This window comes from Taudactylus pleione, unplaced genomic scaffold (assembly GCF_031769625.1).
Source record: "Taudactylus pleione unplaced genomic scaffold, aTauple2 ptg001525l, whole genome shotgun sequence".
NCBI lineage: Eukaryota > Metazoa > Chordata > Amphibia > Anura > Myobatrachidae > Taudactylus > Taudactylus pleione.
The window spans coordinates 291,748-310,198 of NW_028285922.1; the positions used below are offsets into that span (position 1 = coordinate 291,748).

The 18,451-nt window shown below is 41.5% G+C and overlaps 1 protein-coding gene across 1 annotated transcript in view; it reads left to right on the top strand.

Annotated features, from left to right (window-relative positions):
- The window catches only part of LOC148442427 (kinesin-like protein KIFC3), a 448,407-nt gene that overhangs the window by 282,546 nt on the left and 147,410 nt on the right, over positions 1 to 18,451 (top strand). The window lies entirely within an intron of this gene.

An 18,451-nucleotide genomic window follows, 5' to 3' on the forward strand; every position in this document is an offset into this window, starting at 1 on the left:
GTGTATGCCCGGCATTAGTGATAGACAGATCATTGTATAGTGTATACCCAGCATTAGTGATAGACAGATCAGTGTATAGTGTATGCCCAGCATTAGTGATAGACAGATCAGTGTATAGTGTATGCCCGGCATTAGTGACCGACAGATCATTGTATAGTGTATGCCCGGCATTAGTGATAGACAGATCAGTGTATAGTGTATACCCGGCATTAGTGATATACAGATCAGTGTATAGTGTATGCCCAGAATTAGTGATAGACAGATCAGTGTATAGTGTATGCCCTGCATTAGTGATAGACAGATCAGTGTATAGTGTATGCCCAGCATTAGTGATAGATCAGTGTATAGTGTATGCCCAGCATTAGTGATAGATCAGTGTATAGTGTATTTCCAGCATTAGTGATAGACAGATGTGTATAGTGTATGCCCAGCATTAGTGATAGACAGATCAGTGTTATAGTGTATGCCCAGCATTACTGATAGACAGATCAGTGTATAGTGTATGCCCAGCATTAGTGATAGACAGATCAGTGTATACTGTATGCCCAGCATTAGTGATAGACAGATCAGTGTATAGTGTATGCCCAGCATTAGTGATAGATCAGTGTATAGTGTATGCCCTGCATTAGTGATAGATCAGTGTATAGTGTATGCCCAGCATTAGTGATAGATCAGTGTATAGTGTATGCCCAGCATTAGTGATAGACAGATCAGTGTATAGTGTATGCCCAGCATTAGTGATAGATAATTGTATAGTGTATGCCCAGCATTAGTGAGAGACAGATCAGTGTTATAGTGTATGCCCAGCATTACTGATAGACAGATCAGTGTTATAGTGTATGCCCAGCATTACTGATAGACAGATCAGTGTTATAGTGTATGCCCAGCATTAGTGATAGACAGATCAGTGTTATAGTGTATGCCCAGCATTACTGATAGACAGATCAGTGTATAGTGTATGCCCAGCATTAGTGATAGACAGATCAGTGTATACTGTATGCCCAGCATTAGTGATAGACAGATCAGTGTATAGTGTATGCCCAGCATTAGTGATAGACAGATCAGTGTATAGTGTATGCCCAGCATTAGTGATAGATCATTGTATAGTGTATGTCCAGCATTAGTGATAGACAGATCAGTGTATAGTGTATGCCCAGCATTAGTGATAGATCAGTGTATAGTGTATTTCCAGCATTAGTGATAGACAGAGGTGTATAGTGTATGCCCAGCATTAGTGATAGACAGATCAGTGTTATAGTGTATGCCCAGCATTACTGATAGACAGATCAGTGTATACTGTATGCCCAGCATTACTGATAGACAGATCAGTGTATAGTGTATGCCCAGCATTAGTGATAGATCAGTGTATAGTGTATGCCCAGCATTAGTGATAGATCAGTGTATAGTGTATGCCCAGCATTAGTGATAGATCAGTGTATAGTGTATGCCCAGCATTAGTGATAGACAGATCAGTGTATAGTGTATGCCCAGCATTAGTGATAGATAATTGTATAGTGTATCCCCAGCATTAGTGATAGACAGATCATTGTATAGTGTATGCCCGGCATTAGTGATAGACAGATCAGTGTATAGTGTATACCCAGCATTAGTGATAGACCGATAATTGTATAGTGTATGTCCAGCATTAGTGATAGACAGATCAGTGTATAGTGTATGCCCAGCATTAGTGATAGACAGATCAGTGTATAGTGTATGCCCAGCATTAGTGATAGACAGATCAGTGTATAGTGTATGCCCAGCATTAGTGATAGACAGATCAGTGTATAGTGTATGCACAGCATTAGTGATAGATAATTGTATAGTGTATGCCCAGCATTAGTGATAGATAATTGTATAGTGTATGCCCAGCGTTAGTGTTAGACAGATCAGTGTATAGTGTATGAACAGCATTAGTGATAGACAGATCATTGTATAGTGTATGCCCAGCATTAGTGATAGACAGATCATTGTATAGTGTATGCCCAGCATTAGTGATAGACAGATCAGTGTATAGTGTATGCCCAGCATTAGTGATAGACATATCAGTGTATAGTGTATGCCCAGCATTCGTGATAGATAGATAAGTGTATAGTGTATGCCCTGCATTAGTGATAGACAGATCAGTGTATAGTGTATACCCAGCATTAGTGATAGACCGATAATTGTATAGTGTATGTCCAGCATTAGTGATAGACCGATAATTGTATAGTGTATGTCCAGCATTAGTGATAGACAGATCAGTGTATAGTGTATGGCCAGCATTAGTGATAGACAGATAAGTGTATAGTGTATGCCCCGCATTAGTGATAGATAGATAAGTGTATAGTGTGTGCCCGGCATTAGTGACAGATCAGTGTATAGTGTATGCCCAGCATTAGTGATAGACAGATCAGTGTATAGTGTATTCCCAGCATTAGTGATAGACAGATCAGTGTATAGTGTATGCCCAGCATTAGTGATAGACAGATACGTGTATAGTGTATACCCAGCATTAGTGATAGATAATTGTATAGTATATACCCAGCATTAGTGATAGACAGATCAGTGTATAGTGTATGCCCAGCATTAGTGATAGACAGATACGTGTATAGTGTATGCCCAGCATTAGTGACAGATAGTTGTATAGTGTATGCCCAGCATTAGTGATAGACAGATCAGTGTATAGTGTATGCCCAGCATTAGTGATAGACAGATACGTGTATAGTGTATGCCCAGCATTAGTGATAGACAGAGCAGTGTATAGTGTATGCCCAGCATTAGTGATAGATAATTGTATAGTGTATGCCCAGCATTAGTGATAGACAGATCATTGTATAGTGTATGCCCAGCATTAGTGATAGACAGCTCAGTGTATTGTGTATACCCAGCATTAGTGATAGACAGATAAGTGTATGGTGTATGCCCAGCATTAGTGATAGACAGATCAGTGTATAGTGTATGCCCGGCATTAGTGACCGACAGATCATTGTGTAGTGTATGCCCGGCATTAGTGATAGACAGATCAGTGTATAGTGTATGCCCAGCATTAGTGATAGACAGATCAGTGTATAGTGTATGCCCAGCATTAGTGATAGATCAGTGTATAGTGTATGCCCAGCATTAGTGATAGACAGATGTGTATAGTGTATACCCAGCATTAGTGATAGACAGATCATTGTATAGTGTATGCCCAGCATTAGTGATATACAGATCATTGTATAGTGTATACCCAGCATTAGTGATAGACAGATGTGTATAGTGTATACCCAGCATTAGTGATAGACAGATCATTGTATAGTGTATGTCCAGCATTAGTGATAGACAGATCAGTGTATAGTGTATGCCCAGCATTAGTGATAGACAGATCAGTGTATAGTGGATGCCCAGCATTAGTGACAGGCAGCTCAGTGTATAGTGTATGCCCAGCATTAGTGACCGACAGATCATTGTATAGTGTATGCCCAGCATTAGTGACCGACAGATCATTGTATAGTGTATGCCCAGCATTAGTGATAGACAGATCAGTGTATAGTGTATGCCCAGCATTAGTGATAGACAGATCAGTGTATAGTGCATGCCCAGCATTAGTGATAGACAGATCAGTGTATAGTGTATGCCCAGCATTAGTGATAGACAGATCAGTGTATAGTGTATGCCCAGCATTAGTGATAGACAGATCAGTGTATAGTGTATGCCCAGCATTAGTGACAGACAGATCAGTGTATAGTGTATGCCCAGCATTAGTGATAGATAGATAATTGTATACAGTATGCCCAGCATTAGTGATAGACAGATCAGTGTGTAGTGTATGCCCAGCATTAGTGATAGACAGATCAGTGTATAGTGTATGCCCAGCATTAGTGATAGACAGATCAGTGTATAGTGTATGCCCAGCATTAGTGATAGACAGATCAGTGTATAGTGTATGCCCAGCATTAGTGATAGACAGATCAGTGTATAGTGTATGCCCAGCATTAGTGACAGACAGATCAGTGTATAGTGTATGCCCAGCATTAGTGATAGATCAGTGTATAGTGTATGCCCAGCATTAGTGATAGACAGGTAAGTGTATGGTGTATGCCCAGCATTAGTGACCGACAGATCATTGTATAGTGTATGCCCGGCATTAGTGATAGACAGATCAGTGTATAGTGTATACCCGGCATTAGTGATATACAGATCAGTGTATAGTGTATGCCCAGAATTAGTGATAGACAGATCAGTGTATAGTGTATGCCCAGCATTAGTGATAGACAGATCAGTGTATAGTGTATGCCCTGCATTAGTGATAGACAGATCAGTGTATAGTGTATACCCAGCATTAGTGATATACAGATCAGTGTATAGTGTATGCCCAGCATTAGTGATAGACAGATCAGTGTATAGTGTATGCCCAGCATTAGTGATAGATCAGTGTATAGTGTATGCCCAGCATTAGTGATAGATCAGTGTATAGTGTATGCCCAGCATTAGTGATAGACAGATCAGTGTATACTGTATGCCCAGCATTAGTGATAGACAGATCAGTGTATAGTGTATGCCCAGCATTAGTGATAGTACAGTGTATAGTGTATGCCCTGCATTAGTGATAGATCAGTGTATAGTGTATGCCCAGCATTAGTGATAGATCAGTGTATAGTGTATGCCCAGCATTAGTGATAGACAGATCAGTGTATAGTGTATGCCCAGCATTAGTGATAGATAATTGTATAGTGTATGCCCAGCATTAGTGATAGACAGATCAGTGTTATAGTATATGCCCAGCATTACTGATAGACAGATCAGTGTTATAGTGTATGCCCAGCATTACTGATAGACAGATCAGTGTTATAGTGTATGCCCAGCATTAGTGATAGACAGATCAGTGTTATAGTGTATGCCCAGCATTACTGATAGACAGATCAGTGTATAGTGTATGCCCAGCATTAGTGATAGACAGATCAGTGTATACTGTATGCCCAGCATTAGTGATAGACAGATCAGTGTATAGTGTATGCCCAGCATTAGTGATAGACAGATCAGTGTATAGTGTATGCCCAGCATTAGTGATAGATCATTGTATAGTGTATGTCCAGCATTAGTGATAGACAGATCAGTGTATAGTGTATGCCCAGCATTAGTGATAGATCAGTGTATAGTGTATTTCCAGCATTAGTGATAGACAGAGGTGTATAGTGTATGCCCAGCATTAGTGATAGACAGATCAGTGTTATAGTGTATTTCCAGCATTACTGATAGACAGATCAGTGTATACTGTATGCCCAGCATTACTGATAGACAGATCAGTGTATAGTGTATGCCCAGCATTAGTGATAGATCAGTGTATAGTGTATGCCCAGCATTAGTGATAGATCAGTGTATAGTGTATGCCCAGCATTAGTGATAGATCAGTGTATAGTGTATGCCCAGCATTAGTGATAGACAGATCAGTGTATAGTGTATGCCCAGCATTAGTGATAGATAATTGTATAGTGTATCCCCAGCATTAGTGATAGACAGATCATTGTATAGTGTATGCCCGGCATTAGTGATATACAGATAATTGTATAGTGTATGCCCGGCATTAGTGATAGACAGATCAGTGTATAGTGTATACCCAGCATTAGTGATAGACCGATAATTGTATAGTGTATGTCCAGCATTAGTGATAGACAGATCAGTGTATAGTGTATGCCCAGCATTAGTGATAGACAGATCAGTGTTATAGTGTATGCCCAGCATTAGTGATAGACAGATCAGTGTTATAGTGTATGCCCAGCATTACTGATAGACAGATCAGTGTATAGTGTATGCCCAGCATTAGTGATAGACAGATCAGTGTATACTGTATGCCCAGCATTAGTGATAGACAGATCAGTGTATAGTGTATGCCCAGCATTAGTGATAGACAGATCAGTGTATAGTGTATGCCCAGCATTAGTGATAGATCATTGTATAGTGTATGTCCAGCATTAGTGATAGACAGATCAGTGTATAGTGTATGCCCAGCATTAGTGATAGATCAGTGTATAGTGTATTTCCAGCATTAGTGATAGACAGAGGTGTATAGTGTATGCCCAGCATTAGTGATAGACAGATCAGTGTTATAGTGTATGCCCAGCATTACTGATAGACAGATCAGTGTATACTGTATGCCCAGCATTACTGATAGACAGATCAGTGTATAGTGTATGCCCAGCATTAGTGATAGATCAGTGTACAGTGTATGCCCAGCATTAGTGATAGATCAGTGTATAGTGTATGCCCAGCATTAGTGATAGATCAGTGTATAGTGTATGCCCAGCATTAGTGATAGACAGATCAGTGTATAGTGTATGCCCAGCATTAGTGATAGATAATTGTATAGTGTATCCCCAGCATTAGTGATAGACAGATCATTGTATAGTGTATGCCCGGCATTAGTGATAGACAGATAATTGTATAGTGTATGCCCGGCATTAGTGATAGACAGATCAGTGTATAGTGTATACCCAGCATTAGTGATAGACCGATAATTGTATAGTGTATGTCCAGCATTAGTGATAGACAGATCAGTGTATAGTGTATGCCCAGCATTAGTGATAGACAGATCAGTGTATAGTGTATGCCCAGCGTTAGTGATAGACAGATCAGTGTATAGTGTATGCCCAGCATTAGTGATCGACAGATAAGTGTATAGTGTATGCCCAGCATTAGTGATAGACAGATCAGTGTATAGTGTATGCCCAGCATTAGTGATAGACAGATCAGTGTATACTGTATTCCCAGCATTAGTGATAGACAGATCAGTGTATAGTGTATGCACAGCATTAGTGATAGATAATTGTATAGTTTATGCCCAGCGTTAGTAATAGACAGATCAGTGTATAGTGTATGCCCAGCATTAGTGATAGACAGATCAGTGTATAGTGTATGCCCGGCATTAGTGATAGATAATTGTATAGTGTATGCCCAGCATTAGTGATAGATAACTGTATAGTGTATGCCCAGCGTTAGTGTTAGACAGATCAGTGTATAGTGTATGAACAGCATTAGTGATAGACAGATCATTGTATAGTGTATGCCCAGCATTAGTGATAGACAGATCATTGTATAGTGTATGCCCAGCATTAGTTATAGACAGATCAGTGTATAGTGTATGCCCAGCATTAGTGATAGACATATCAGTGTATAGTGTATGCCCAGCATTCGTGATAGATAGATAAGTGTATAGTGTATGCCCTGCATTAGTGATAGACAGATCAGTGTATAGTGTATACCCAGCATTAGTGATAGACCGATAATTGTATAGTGTATGTCCAGCATTAGTGATAGACCGATAATTGTATAGTGTATGTCCAGCATTAGTGATAGACAGATCAGTGTATAGTGTATGGCCAGCATTAGTGATAGACAGATAAGTGTATAGTGTATGCCCAGCATTAGTGATAGATAGATAAGTGGATAGTGTGTGCCCGGCATTAGTGACAGATCAGTGTATAGTGTATGCCCAGCATTAGTGATAGACAGATCAGTGTATAGTGTATTCCCAGCATTAATGATAGACAGATCAGTGTATAGTGTATTTCCAGCATTAGTGATAGACAGATGTGTATAGTGTATGCCTAGCATTAGTGATAGACAGATCAGTGTTATAGTGTATGCCCAGCATTACTGATAGACAGATCAGTGTATAGTGTATGCCCAGCATTAGTGATAGACAGATCAGTGTATACTGTATGCCCAGCATTAGTGATAGACAGATCAGTGTATAGTGTATGCCCAGCATTAGTGATAGATCAGTGTATAGTGTATGCCCTGCATTAGTGATAGATCAGTGTATAGTGTATGCCCAGCATTAGTGATAGATCAGTGTATAGTGTATGCCCAGCATTAGTGATAGACAGATCAGTGTATAGTGTATGCCCAGCATTAGTGATAGATAATTGTATAGTGTATGCCCAGCATTAGTGATAGACAGATCAGTGTTATAGTGTATGCCCAGCATTACTGATAGACAGATCAGTGTTATAGTGTATGCCCAGCATTACTGATAGACAGATCAGTGTTATAGTGTATGCCCAGCATTAGTGATAGACAGATCAGTGTTATAGTGTATGCCCAGCATTACTGATAGACAGACCAGTGTATAGTGTATGCCCAGCATTAATGATAGACAGATCAGTGTATACTGTATGCCCAGCATTAGTGATAGACAGATCAGTGTATAGTGTATGCCCAGCATTAGTGATAGACAGATCAGTGTATAGTGTATGCCCAGCATTAGTGATAGATCATTGTATAGTGTATGTCCAGCATTAGTGATAGACAGATCAGTGTATAGTGTATGCCCAGCATTACTGATAGACAGATCAGTGTATACTGTATGCCCAGCATTACTGATAGACAGATCAGTGTATAGTGTATGCCCAGCATTAGTGATAGATCAGTGTACAGTGTATGCCCAGCATTAGTGATAGATCAGTGTATAGTGTATGCCCAGCATTAGTGATAGACAGATCAGTGTATAGTGTATGCCCAGCATTAGTGATAGATAATTGTATAGTGTATCCCCAGCATTAGTGATAGACAGATCATTGTATAGTGTATGCCCGGCATTAGTGATAGACAGATAATTGTATAGTGTATGCCCGGCATTAGTGATAGACAGATCAGTGTATAGTGTATACCCAGCATTAGTGATAGACCGATAATTGTATAGTGTATGTCCAGCATTAGTGATAGACAGATCAGTGTATAGTGTATGCCCAGCATTAGTGATAGACAGATCAGTGTATAGTGTATGCCCAGCGTTAGTGATAGACAGATCAGTGTATAGTGTATGCCCAGCATTAGTGATCGACAGATAAGTGTATAGTGTATGCCCAGCATTAGTGATAGACAGATCAGTGTATAGTGTATGCCCAGCATTAGTGATAGACAGATCAGTGTATACTGTATTCCCAGCATTAGTGATAGACAGATCAGTGTATAGTGTATGCACAGCATTAGTGATAGATAATTGTATAGTGTATGCCCAGCGTTAGTAATAGACAGATCAGTGTATAGTGTATGCCCAGCATTAGTGATAGACAGATCAGTGTATAGTGTATGCCCGGCATTAGTGATAGATAATTGTATAGTGTATGCCCAGCATTAGTGATAGATAACTGTATAGTGTATGCCCAGCGTTAGTGTTAGACAGATCAGTGTATAGTGTATGAACAGCATTAGTGATAGACAGATCATTGTATAGTGTATGCCCAGCATTAGTGATAGACAGATCATTGTATAGTGTATGCCCAGCATTAGTGATAGACAGATCAGTGTATAGTGTATGCCCGGCATTAGTGACCGACAGATCATTGTATAGTGTATGCCCAGCATTAGTGATAGACAGATCAGTGTATAGTATATACCCAGCATTAGTGATAGACAGATAATTGTATAGTGTATACCCAGTATTAGTGATAGACAGATCAGTGTATAGTGTATGCCCAGCATTAGTGATAGACAGATCAGTGTATAGTGTATTTCCAGCATTAGTGATAGACAGATCAGTGTATAGTGTATGCCCAGCATTAGTGATAGATCAGTGTATAGTGTATGCCCAGCATTAGTGATAGATCAGTGTATAGTGTATGGCCAGCATTAGTGATAGACAGATCATTGTATAGTGTATGTCCAGCATTAGTGATAGACAGATCAGTGTATAGTGTATGCCCAGCATTAGTGATAGACAGATCAGTGTATAGTGTATGCCCAGCATTAGTGATAGACAGATCAGTGTATAGTGTATGCCCAGCATTAGTGATAGATAATTGTATAGTGTATCCCCAGCATTAGTGATAGACAGATCATTGTATAGTGTATGCCCGGCATTAGTGATAGACAGATAATTGTATAGTGTATGCCCGGCATTAGTGATAGACAGATCAGTGTATAGTGTATGCCCAGCATTATTGATAGACAGATAATTGTATAGTGTATGTCCAGCATTAGTGATAGACAGATAATTGTATAGTGTATGCCCAGCATTAGTGATAGACAGATCAGTGTATAGTGTATGCCCAGCATTATTGATAGACAGATGATTGTATAGTGTATGTCCAGCATTAGTGATAGACAGATCAGTGTATAGTGTATGGCCAGCATTAGTGATAGACAGATAATTGTATAGTGTATGGCCAGCATTAGTGATAGACAGATCAGTGTATAGTGTATGCCCAGCATTAGTGATAGACAGATCAGTGTATAGTGTATGCCCAGCGTTAGTGATAGACAGATCAGTGTATAGTGTATGCCCAGCGTTAGTGATCGACAGATCAGTGTATACTGTATGCCCAGCATTAGTGATAGACAGATCAGTGTATAGTGTATGCCCAGCATTAGTGATAGATCAGTGTATAGTGTATGCCCAGCATTAGTGATAGATCAGTGTATAGTGTATGCCCAGCATTAGTGATAGATCAGTGTATAGTGTATGCCCAGCATTAGTGATAGATAGATCAGTGTATAGTGTATGCCCGGCATTAGTGATAGACAGATCAGTGTATAGTGTATGCCCAGCATTAGTGATAGATAATTGTATAGTGTATCCCCAGCATTAGTGATAGACAGATCATTGTATAGTGTATGCCCGGCATTAGTGATAGACAGATAATTGTATAGTGTATGTCCAGCATTAGTGATAGACAGATCAGTGTATAGTGTATGGCCAGCATTAGTGATAGACAGATAATTGTATAGTTTATGTCCAGCATTAGTGATAGACAGATCAGTGTATAGTGTATGCCCAGCATTAGTGATAGACAGATCAGTGTATAGTGTATGCCCAGCATTAGTGATAGACAGATCAGTGTATAGTGTATGCCCAGCATTAGTGATAGACAGATCATTGTATAGTGTATGCCCAGCATTAGTGATAGACAGATCATTGTATAGTGTATGCCCAGCATTAGTGATAGACAGATACGTGTATAGTGTATGCCCAGCATTAGTGATAGACAGATCATTGTATAGTGTATGCCCAGCATTAGTGATAGATCACTGAATAGTGTATGCCCAGATTAGTGATAGACAGATTAGTGTATAGTGGATGCCCAGCATTAGTGACAGACAGATCATTGTATAGTGTATGCCCAGCATTATTGATAGATCAGTGTATAGTGTATGTCCAGCATTAGTGACAGACAGATCAGTGTATAGTGTATGCCCAGCATTAGTGATAGACAGATCATTGTATAGTGTATGCCCAGCATTAGTGATAGACAGATCATTGTATAGTGTATGCCCAGCATTAGTGATAGACAGATACGTGTATAGTGTATGCCCAGCATTAGTGATAGACAGATCAGTGTATAGTGTATGCCCAGCATTAGTGATAGACAGATCAGTGTATAGTGTATGCCCAGCATTAGTGATAGACAGATCAGTGTATAGTGTATGTCCAGCATTAGCAAATAAATCACATTGTAAGGGGACAAGTTGCACGAAGAGACGCTCAGTGCTACCGAGTCACTTGGCGCTCACGCGTTGTTAATCGCCACTTGTAGTGCACGAAGGTAAGATGTGTGTGGACACATCTGTGTGTGTGTGTATATATATATATATAGTAATATCTTGGGGGTAATTAGTTCGGCAGAGGATGGATTGGTGCAGTGTTTTGGTGTTTAATGAGGGTCCACACACAGCTTTCAAGTAAAATAAAGGAGATGGTGCTTTACTTCCAGTAGGGAAAAACAGGTATAACACAAAGGAACAGAAAATAATAAACAACCTATCCCCTGTTTAGGGCGTCTAACTCACTTTTTGAGCCCTCTCTAATGTGGTGCAGCTAGTCTGCCAACAAAGTCTCTGCCTGCTTCTTGCAGGTCTATCGCCATCTCCAACCTGGCTTGGCTTGGCTGCCACAGCTACACAAACACAGTCCTGGTGGCCTTCCCTGTATCATACAGATATAGGGAATCTGTATGATTTACCGCCAGACCCATGCCCGGCGGTTGGAATCCCGACAGCGGCAACCCGACAGAGGAGGAAATCCCGATTGTCAAAGGTAAGTATTCACTAACCTATTTCTAACCCCCTAACCCTAACCTTCCCTTTGGGATGCCTAACCCTAACCTCCCCCCAGTGCCTAACCCTAATCCCCCCTCTAAGTGCCTAAACCTGGCCCCCCCTTCTCCGTCGCCTAAACCTAAGTCCCCCAGGGGTCGCCTAGCCCTAAGTCCCCTCGGGAGCCCTAAACCTAACCCCCCCCCCCCGCGCGGCTGTCCGTGCCTGGCATCCCTTCAATCGGGATACCAGGCCACATATCCCCCTCCCCAGCTTGAAACCCCTGGGTTCAGCTACATGGGACGAGGCATTCTCATTGCGAAGTCCCTCTTCACTCTTTTCAAGAGGGAAATCCACTGTATCCACGGTCATACAGACTCTGGTGATCTGTGGGGGTATCATCCTCCAGATTCCAGAATTTATTTCCCTACAAACTTTTTTCCTCACTTTATGGTAGTAATGGTACTTCTTGCTTTTTTTATGCAGTACTTGAGGGTCATCCCTGGGTACCAAGTCAGGCATCAAGAACTTGAAGTTACTTTTCCCAAAGTGACATACTTCATCTTTACTCTTGCCCCTTAAACCTATTAAAGGCACATCTCTTTGGCAACTTCTACTTGACCCATATTTAACCTGCACCCTTGAAGCCCTGTATTGGCTATTGGCATAATTTACTGATGGCCCCTTGAAACAAGAGGAGCTATCAGTATCTTGAGAGTCACCAGCATCTTAAATTCTCCACCTTGGCTTTATGTCAACAGACAACGTACTGGCACAGTCACCCTCAGATTCCGGACTCCCGTGTCCACATAGGATACTTGAATATTTACTCCATTGATCCACATAATTTATCTCACGGCTTTGATGGCTATCTGCCACTTCATTAAGGCATAGATCTCTTGGACTTTCTTGTGCTCCAGATTTTGAGCCTTGAAAATCTGATGAACAATTTTAACATGTTCCACCAGCACAGGTTGAAGTTCACTCTCCACAGAGGTCTTTATTTTCCAGTTCACTTTAGCTGGACATTTTGCTTCAAGCTTTGTAATATGAGACCACCACTTCCTCACAGATAAATTCAGCAGTACTGCAAATTCCATCCGGCTTGTATGAAGGCATTGTTTCACATACACGAGTATTATTCTTCACAAGACTCTCCGAATTAACTAACTTTCTCCAAGATTCTGCTTTGCCCTTCAAAACTGTGTGATTGAGTCACCTTTTCATCACTCTGAACACCCGGCAACAAGAGAGAGTCTCATCCTTTGAAGCCATCACTATCTTCATAGAATTTTGTACATCCTATACCTTTCCTTCACAGGTCATGTGATCACCATCTGTATACGTCAGTTCTTTATTATCAACTTCGGACACAGTTTTGCAATCTGGACCTGTGCCCCTTTTGGAGGACTTCATACCCTCAGCTATTACTGTAAGCTGAAAGTCACTGCAAGGAATCTCATCCACTTTTCCAAGATGGACCTTTAGGGAATTTCTAAACTCCGATACTTCTGTCCCTTCTTGTACACTGTTATCGTTAATGAGGACATCTCTATGGTCCCATTACTGCTGAAAGACATCATTCTGGAACATCTTAGTTCCCGCATTTCACTGATTGTCCGCTGCTCATCACACAAGACACTCTGCACCGGTAGCATGTCACTCTGCGTGACAGCCTTTTCAGGATCAATCTGTAACCATTGCTGCTTGTGTTTATGTACTTCTGCCACACTGGGTTCAGCTAAGTCATCGGACGACATTTTAGGTCCAGAATTCAACTTCAGAATGTTATTTAACTTCTTTTCCTCTTGTGATTTTCCCACTACCATGTGGAACGTTTTCTGAGCCGCAGGCAGCTGCTCTTCCAGCTGGGCAATTTTCACCATGGTGCCTTTCAACTTGCTCTCAGATTGCAGCAGATTGTGCTCCACAACTTCATGTTCAGCAAGTCTCAACTTTTGTACAATTATTTCAAACTCTGTCATGTTTAATTCACAATGCAACTCCATTTCTTTGGTATTCCTCTCCACTTGGAATCTTTGCAACTGGTTCTGTGTACTTAGCAGACACTTCTCAATGTTCTCACTCTTTTCTTGCAACTTCCAAGTCCTGCCATGGGCAAGGTTAAGCTCTCTCTCCAAAGATTTACTTTGCTTTGCGGCTTTATACAGACTGTCCTCCAGGAATAAATGTCTTTCCATCAGACATTCTGAAACTGCTCTAGCTGCAGCCAAATTGTATTGGAGAGTTTGTACTTGCTCCTTACAGCTGACTTTAAGACGGACCATCTGGAGATACTTCTCTTTTACTTCACAAAACTTTTTAGCCGGAGAACTTTTCTCCAGTTCACAATCTTTAAGCTTTACTTAAGTGGACACAATTAAAGAGTCTTTTCCTTTTAACACCAGAGTCAGATCTGCCACTTTCACTTACGTGCGCTCTGAATCACTCCGATGTCTCTGGACACATTCTTTCAATTCCTCCACTTCCTGCTTAAGTAGCACACACTTTTACTGCAACTCCACAACATCTTGCTCTAACAAGTCATTATTTGCTAGGAGCACATCATTCTCATACTTTGTAACACATTTGAAAAGTTTAGCTTCCTCAAGGCACTCAGACATAGCTGCCAATTTGAGGTCTGTCTCTGTAAGAACTTCACCTTTTTTTTTAATTTCTTCCTGCTCAAATGCCATTTTCAAAGAGGACAATTCACTCCGTAATTTCTTTTCAGCTTGCTCATGAAAATTTCTCTCATCAGCCAATTGTTCCATTAAGTCATCAACCTTCCCAGCATAATACGTCTTTTATTCAAAACTTTACGCATACTGTCATATTCTTCCAGGCTGATCTAGTCCTTTCTCGACGGACCTTGCACCATACACTGACCACAAACACTGACATCTTTATTCTGCTTTGTAAATGTCTCTTTCAACGTAATAACACTGTTTACCCTATCAACTTGAAAGGATTCATCACAGAGAATGTCAAACAGCTTTAAATCCCTTCCATGTAACCGACTTTCTTCACATTTAGACTGTAAACTCCAGCCCGGGTTTTCTATTTTTCTAGACTGAGAATGAAACATTGTAACAAGAATTCTGCCTTTAGAATTTTACTTTTTATTTCCCACGATTCTTGGCACAAAATACACAGAAACAACTTGTTTTTGTTTTCACTGTATAACACTTTGCCTTCAAAAGTATTTTCAACACAGCAAAACATTTTTCTTCACAGACAATATAGTTGCACTTTTCAGTTTAGCAAAACACTTGAATACTCTACTTCTGTTTCTGGCAAACTCTGCCTCTCCCATAAGCAAACAATTCTCCAGCAACTTGTGTAACACTTATTTATCTTCCTTTCCAAGGAAAAGATGTACACTGCAGCAATAGTGCACATTTGCAGACAATTTTTTGGTTTAAACAACACTTCATAATAGACTTATCTTCACTCACCAGCCTGATGAGCAGTGCACTGTTGAGTCCACTATGCAGGTGCAGTAAACATCCATATTTCCATTAGCTGCTGTAATCCACTTTCTGCGCAGATCTTGTTGCGTAGACCTGTGTGCATAGAATCTTTATGCCCACATTCTCCACCAAATGTGATATCTTGGGGGTAATTGGCTCGGCAGAGGATGGATTGGTGCAGTGTTTAGGTGCTTAACGAGGGTCCACACACGGCTTTCAAGTAAAATAAAGGAGATGGTGCTTTACTTCCAGTAGGGAAAAACGGGTACAACACAAAGTAACAGAAAATAATAAACAACCTAGCCCATTTAGGGGGTCTAACTCCCTTCTTGAGCCCTCTCTAATGTGGTGCAGCTAGTCTGCCAACAAAGTCTCTGCCTGCTCCAGCCTGGCTTTGCTGCCACAGCTACATAAACACAGTCAGTCCTGGTGGCCTGCGCTGTATCATACAGATATAGGTCCTGGCTTCCTCAGCCTGCAGCTTCAATGCTTTCTTGTCACACAGTCCGAGAGTTTGTGGTCCCCCTTTGCCTCCTGCAAGATCCAGACACAGGCCTCCTGGCCCCCAATGGCACGCTCAGCTTCACTGGGCTCTCTGGCTGCCACAATCCTACATAGACTGTTTCCAACAGCAGCCTGACTGGTCTGCCTTCTCATCAGCCCACACCTGAGCTCTATCCACAAGGCAGCAATTAGGCCTCTTCCCACAATGCTTTTCTACTCTGTGTGGGCGGATCTGTCCTGTCCCACACAGAATCTGCTGCTCACCAGCACCATCTCTGGTGATACTACCACAATACATATACATATACATATATATATATATATATATATATATTAGGGGTGAGCGGGTTCGGTTTTACTCGGATCTTTTTATTGGCTATCGCCGAACACGTGTTTTGGATAGCGAATAAAATCGAGCCGAATTTGCGGTAAAGTGGCGATAAGAACCGAGTAAAACTGAGTAAAACCGAACCCGCTCACCCCTAATATATATATATTTATATACACACAGTATATGATCTAACCACTGTCACCCTGTATATATATAATGCTAACCACTGTGCCAGTGACCTATCACTGTTACAGACTCTATATCAGGAGCAGCTTCTGTAAGATCTGGCGAGAACCCCTGACCCACTCTGGTCCCGGGGTCTTATGGTGCACCCTGCCACATTGTGCATCTCATACATGAATTATGTCTGAGTGGAAGTGTTATTCCTCTTTGGTCAGATTGATGGTTGAGAGGTATATAATAAATCCATAGGCAGAGAGCAGGGGGAGTGTGAGGTATATATAATACATCCATAGGCAGAGAGCAGGGGGGAGTGTGAGAGGTATATAATACATCCATAGGCAGAGAGCAGGGGGGAGTGTGAGAGGTATATAATACATCCATAGGCAGAGAGCAGGGGGAGTGTGAGAGGTATATAATACATCCATAGGCAGAGAGCAGGGGGAGTGTGAGAGGTATATATAAAACATCCATAGGCAGAGAGCAGGGGGAGTGTGAGAGGTATATATAATACATCCATAGGCAGAGAGCAGGGGGAGTGTGAGAGGTGTATATAATACATCCAGAGGCAGAGAACAGGGGGAGTGTGAGAGGTGTATATAATACATCCATAGGCAGAGAGCAGGGGGAGTGTGAGAGGTGTATATAATACATCCATAGGCAGAGAGCAGGGGGAGTGTGAGAGGTGTATATAATACATCCATAGGCAGAGAGCAGGGGGAGTGTGAGAGGTGTATATAATACATCCATAGGCAGAGAGCAGGGGGAGTGTGAGAGGTATATAATACATCCATAGGCAGAGAGCAGGGGGAGTGTGAGAGGTATATAATACATTCATAGGCAGAGAGCAGGGGGAGTGTGAGAGCTATATAATACATCCATAGGCAGAGAGCAGGGTGAGTGTGAGAGGTGTATATAATACATCCATAGGCAGAGAGCAGGGGGAGTGTCAGAGGTATATATAATACATCCATAGGCAGAGAGCAGGGGGAGTGTGAGAGGTGTATATAATACATCCATAGGCAGAGAGCAGGGGGAGTGTGAGAGGTATATAATACATCCATAGGCAGAGAGCAGGGGGAGTGTGAGAGCTGTATAATACATCCATAGGCAGAGAGCAGGGGGAGTGTGAGAGGTGTATATAATACATCCATAGGCAGAGAGCAGGGGGAGTGTGAGAGGTATATAATACATCCATAGGCAGGGAGCAGGGGGAGTGTCAGAGGTATATATAATACATCCATAGGCAGAGAGCAGGGGGAGTGTGAGAGGTATATAATACATCCATAGGCAGAGAGCAGGGGGAGTGTGAGAGGTGTATATAATACATCCATAGGCAGAGAGCAGGGGGAGTGTGAGAGGTGTATATAATACATCCATAGGCAGAGAGCAGGGGGAGTGTGAGAGGTATATATAATACATCCATAGGCAGAGAGCAGGGGGAGTGTGAGAGGTATATATAATACATCCATAGGCAGAGAGCAGGGGGAGTGTGAGAGGTGTATATAATACATCCATAGGCAGGGAGCAGGGGGAGTGTGAGAGGTGTATATAATACATCCATAGGCAGAGAGCAGGGGGAGTGTGAGAGGTGTATATAATACATCCATAGGCAGAGAGCAGGGGGAGTGTGAGAGGTATATATAATACATCCATAGGCAGAGAGCAGGGGGAGTGTGAGAGGTGTATATAATACATCCATAGGCAGGGAGCAGGGGGAGTGTGAGAGGTGTATATAATACATCCATAGGCAGAGAGCAGGGGGAGTATGAGAGGTATATAATACATCCATAGGCAGAGAGCAGGGGGAGTGTGAGAGGTGTATATAATACATCCATAGGCAGAGAGCAGGGGGAGTGTGAGAGGTATATAATACATCCATAGGCAGGGAGCAGGGGGAGTGTGAGAGGTGTATATAATACATCCATAGGCAGAGAGCATGGGGAGTGTGAGAGGTATATAATACATTCAT